Raw genomic sequence first — 5779 nt, 5'->3', positions numbered from 1 at the left:
TAGCAACAGGGGCCAGGGTTAGCTTAGTGGTGAATTTCAAACATAAACTTCTTTGTTCTCAGCCTCACAGGGGCCCTAACAGCACTCCCTGTTCCTGCTCCTTCAATAGTTACACTCTGGCAGCCACAGCACACCTCCATGAATCTAACAGATGGCTCCATGGCCTCCACGTCAAGTGCTAAAAAAAGTGGCTTAGCTGGTCAGCAACAGAGCAACGACCCCAGATGGGCAGAGCATCACCCCCTAGTGAGCTTGCCAGGTGGATCCCGGTTGGGACACATGTGGGAATCTGTCTCTCTGCCTCCTCTCCTTGCATAAAAAAAAAAGAAATTGTTGTGCTATAGATGGTATTTGAAGTCCTAAGTCTGGTTGAGGATGTGAAGCAGTATTTGTAGATAAAGGATGGACAAGACAAAACAGGACTAGAAGGAGACAGGAAGAGAGGGAAGCTGTTCATGAGCTTAAAATTCTTTAAAACTTAGGTTAAGTCTTACCTCCTTTTTAAAACTTCTCTCATTATCTAGCCCTGTGCTTTTCAACTGCCAGTCTGTGGACTGGTGCCAGTCCCCCCAAATTTCATGCCAGTCCATGGATGTTGATCTAGCTTATATTTATCCTTCTATTTCTTCGTCTTTCTACACCATTTAAGAACTATATGATGGAATTTAGCACTCAGCTACGTCCTGTAGTATGTTGTAGGAATAGTCGTTGTGCGGCTACTATTTATAAGCCATCTGTAGTGGTAGGCTTTTGGAAACACGTTGGTCAACCAGACAGACATGGGGCATACCTAGAGGAGTATTTTGTCCCTTTGGTAACTATGTAGTAACCTAATATATAGTCTGTACATAGAGCGTACAGTGACACAGTATTACCACTAACTGTGTCTATCTTCTCTCCTTCCTGCTCTTTGGTATTTCCTCAGTGGTGTTAACTCTGAAGGATGGAAAACAGTTAAACATTGATAAATACATCCTTACTTTGATTACTCAAGGACATGTTTTAGAAATATGTAAATAAATATGGTTTGAAATTTGATCTGAACATTGCATATTTAATCAAGGAATAGCATGAGTTTTGTTGTAATGGCAAGTAGCATCTGTTAAAAATGATTCTTTATAATGCTATGAATAAATTAGTAAATAGAAACCTCATTTAAAATAAAGTAAGTAGCTCAGTATGTAGTGTTCTCACAACCTAGTTGTTTCCACAGCAGGGAGAACCCTGTTTAATGTCCCTCTCAACTTCCTCTTCTTTTCTATAAGAGATTCCTGTCTTTTGTTTTCATGGATTCGCATGGAGTTTGCCATGACCATGTGTTCTGATTGCAATATTTTATTGTTCTGGAATAAAACCATTCTGCTGGAGAAATAGCTGGTGCCTTTTTGTTTAAAGTTAACAATGCCATTCCAGCCTGACTAATTCTGAAGAACTTATCACCACATTTCTATACAACTAGTGTTGCCCTTCACTATGGAAGAGCCAACCTGGTTATACCACCCCAAAGCCTCTTGTCCTTGATTTCTTGTCCCTCTTCTCTGCCTCTCTGCTCTCCTGCAGAGAAAATGTGCTCTCAAGCTGACCCTGCCTCTCTCCATTTCCAGTTCAAGTCCTCAGGTGAGTAGCCAAAGTGGTCAAAGCCAGTTGCAGAGGAGAGGGTAACAAAGATCACTCCAGGCCTACTGAATCCCAATTTCTTGGGGATGTGCCTAGGAATGAGGAAAGGAGGGGTGCTTACTTAATCACTAAGTAAGAGAAAACAATGAACCTTTCTATAATTCCTACGGAGACAAACTCTGGGGGTAGTCCCATCTGTTCTCTGCAGCATCAGCATTAAAGATCAGTGGTTATAAAAAAAATTGCTTGTTCTTTCCTCACCTCAATAAAAATCACCTCAAAGAGTTTCAAAGTAAATTATATCCAGACCCTATCCCCAGACTGCCTGACATCAGGAGACACAAGGACCCAACCACATCTTCTCTATGCATTCCTTCCATTTGATGTAAAACTGTTCATCAGTGAACTGTTTGTACCCTAACTGAAACTTGTAACACACCAGATATACTTTGTGTCTATACCTCTGCCTGTAAAAGTGCTCACTTTTCCAAAGTTGGAGCATTGTTTCAAGGTTTCTTGAAACTTTGTTCTCAGGCTATATAGTCCTTAGAGAGGCTCAAATAAAAATCTTGCTAATATTTTCAGAGATTCAGGTTGTGTGTGTGTGTGTGTGTGTGTGTCAGAGACAGTGAGAGAGATAGAGAGACAGACAGATAGGTGTAAGGTATTTTTCCCTGCCGAGAAGGAAGGAACAGGTCTCAGAGCCGCAAAGTGTGAAATAATAAATGGCTTTGTTGAGTACAGAGCGCACACCCTGCCCGGCAAGGTTCCCTGGCCCCGAGGAAAAATGGAGGCCAGAGAAGTTGCAAAGATTAAACCGCGTGGGAGATATTTAAAGGGTTCCTCTAGGGAAGTGGAGCTACTATGACGTGGTGAAATTTCACTGGCTGGCAGACGGTCGCTTCTTTCCAAATGGTTCCTGGGAAGCTTCCTTTGGTGGGCTTGATTGAGGGTGGTCCTAGCCAAAGTGGGCGGGTCTGAGTCCCTACGTGACCATCCCTCCATCCACCGACCTTACATTCTGACCTTTTGTGTTAAATAGAAAAAGGGCGCCGTTTATTCATCTGGCTACTTCCTGCTGAATAGGGATGTCGTGGGGAGGGGGAGATCAGAAGGTGGTGGCTTTGAGGGGTGTTAAGAGGAACATGTGTGTGGCTGTGACTGGAGAAACTTCGCAGATGCGGTCCTGTAAGGATTTTAAAAAAAGAGAGGAGTAATAGGGGATTTTGCAGGGTTCAGCCTTTTGGTGAGCAGGAGATGGATGAAGTCCAGTGGTTCCGACTGCCAGAGGTCCTATAAGGAGGCAAGCTTGAGGCAAAACTGCATGTCAGGAGTGGTGTATAAAGGGGAAAGGAAGAGGGTCCCATCCATTCCCATAACCGAAACCTGTGAGGGAACTAGAGGTCCAGAGTATAAAGGCAAAAACAGAGAAGGCAGCCCCCATGTCCACAAGAAATGAGATGGACTGACTTACCCACTTGTTGCAGAACCCTGGGTTCTCCAAGTCCAGGCTGTGTCCTAGGAGTTTGAGTGATGCACCTACCTGGCTGGATTGGCCTTCCATTTGGGTGGCTTGTCCTCCACATAGAGGTGCTGAGGAAAAAACCTGTTGCCCAAAGGGGTAATCACTCTGCCAGTGACTGGGCTGCTTGCAGTCAGGGCAGGGCTCAGTGGGCAGCCGCCGGCAGGGGCCCTGTCAGGACCAGTGGTCCTGCTTGCCACACTTAAAGCAAGCTGCTGGTGGCTCTGCTGGTCACAGGGTTGCCACAAGAGTTTGGGTTTTGAGCGTTACCTTCTGATGCATGGGGGCCTGGCGAACAGGCCTGTTTTTACTAGTTGGGACCATTAAAAACTTTAAATGCCGTGTTCACAGGTTCCGGATTGGGGTTTGGGGGATTGGGAATAAGAGGAGGGGGGCTCGTGCGGAGCCCGGCACCCAGATCCCACAGGAAAAATGCTGGAGCCAGAGGCAGGACAGGGCAGGAACTTTCTGTAAGAAAATTGGGGTTGGATGTCCTGAAAACTGGTGTAAGAGCCAATGCCAGACTGAGAAAGGCCTGACGGAGGCGGGACTAGAGAACACAGTGAAGGGAGGGGCCCCTGGCCAGCAGGGGAGGAGAAAGAGAAGGTAGTAGATGGCGAATAAGAAACATGTTTTTGCGAAGGGAGGGGAGAGAGAGTTTGGAGTCCACGGAGAAGGAAAGATTAGGAGTAGAGGTTTCAAGTGAGGTTTCTCTGGCCAGAAAAAGGCCTGCGCGGTGGAACAGGCAGCACAGAGATTAAGGACGGTTGTGCAAATAATTAGGAGCCGTGAATATAAGAGATCTCCAATCAGTTCCTAGCTTTTTTGGCGATAGTTAAATTGGTGAGGGTGTTAACACCGAAAGTCCCTTCAGAAGGCTAATTGAGTGGGTTCTGTGGCCTGGCCACAGCGGAGAAGAAGAACAGTTTCTTCTTCCTTAGGGAGGGAAATTCCTGTGCCCTCACAGCCGCGCTCAGTTCTCGGAGTGATCAGACTTGAGTATTAGTGTCCTAAAAACTCAATGTCCAGCCACGGATGAAAGTGGATGTGCTTGGGGAGGTCTCCACAAGCACACGCTCACTCAGACGGATGGAAAAGACTTCCCTGATGTAGCTACGGTTTCGGACAGGGAGTCTCGGAGGAAAGAACTGAGAGGAAAGCTGGAGGCAGGGGACTTACCACACTGTGCACCGAAGTGGGTGAAAGTTGGAGATCCTGGTTCTTTCTCCTGGTTCTTTCTCGGAGGGGAAGAGAAAGGAGTGGTCCTTGTGGACTTCTAACTCCTTCCCAGGTTTCGGCACCAAAAATGTAAGGTATTTTTCCCTGCCGAGAAGGAAGGAAGAGGGCTCGGAGCCACAAAGTGTGGAATAAGTAAACGGCTTTATTGAGTACAGAGCGCACACCCCGCCCGGCAAGGTTCCCTGGCCCTGAGGAAAAATGGAGGCCAGAGAAGTTGCAAAGATTAAACCGTGTGGGAGATATTTAAAGGGTTCCTTTAGGGAAGTGGAGCTACTATGACATGGTGAAATTTCACTGGCTGGCAGACAATCGTTTCTTTCCAAATGGTTCCTGGGAAGCTTCCTTTGGCGGGCTTGATTGTGGGCAGTCCTAGCCAAAGTGGATGGGTCTGAGTCCCTACGTGACCATCCCTCCATCCATCGACCTTACAATAGGGACAGACAGACAGGAAGGGAGAGAGATGAGAAGCATCAGTTCTTTGTTGAAGCTCCTTAGTTGTTCATGAATTGCTTTCTTATATGTGTCTTGACCTGGGGGCTACAGCAGAGTGAGTGACCCCCTTGCTCAAGCCAGCAACCTTTGGGCTCAAGCCAGCAACCATGGGTTCATGTCTATGATCCCATGCTCAAGTCAGTGACCCTGCACTCAAGCCAGCGATCCCACACTCAAGCTGGTGAGCCTGTGCTCAAGCCGGCCACCTGGGGATTTTGAACTTGGGTCCTCTGTGGTTCAGTCTGATGCTGTATCCACTGTGCCACCACCTGGTCAGGTTCAGGTTGTTTGCATTGACATAAATTTGAATTTGAATTTAACGAGGACCTCCAAGTGACTCTGATACAAACTAATGCTTGAGAATGACTATCAGTTTGGCAAGATGGATATACTGGATGGCCCAGTTTGGCCAAACACTATGTTACGAAGTGTATGTTAGGTTGGCTTCACCATAGATTTGATTAGCTTCTTGAGGCTGGCCTCATAAGTTTTTGTCAGCCCCTTCATCTTCACCTCAGGTGATTACCTTTCTTGCTTCACCCTAGTCCTGGCTTTGCTTGGAATTGGTGTAATTTCAGAGAAGGCAGCATTAAACACTGGTTAACAGCATAGAATCTTTAGCACTGCCACTTCTTAGCTATTGTGTATAGCCTTAGGCAAGTTATTTACATACCCTGAACCCTGTTTTCGCCCTCAGGAAAACAAGAATAATAATCACACTATCTTTAAAGAACTTTCTCTGGGAATAAATGGAATGGTCCATGTGAAGGGCTTTGAACAGTGTTTATAGCAAAACAGGAGCATAGTAGACTCTGGCTTATACCAGGGGTCCCCAAACTTTTTACACAGGGGGCCAGTTCACTGTCCCTCAGACCGTTGGAGGGTCGGAGTATAAAAACAAACTATGAA

The sequence above is a fragment of the Saccopteryx bilineata genome, chromosome 9 (genome assembly GCF_036850765.1).
Source record: "Saccopteryx bilineata isolate mSacBil1 chromosome 9, mSacBil1_pri_phased_curated, whole genome shotgun sequence".
NCBI classification, from domain to species: Eukaryota; Metazoa; Chordata; class Mammalia; order Chiroptera; family Emballonuridae; genus Saccopteryx; species Saccopteryx bilineata.
This window is presented reverse-complemented; position numbering follows the sequence as displayed.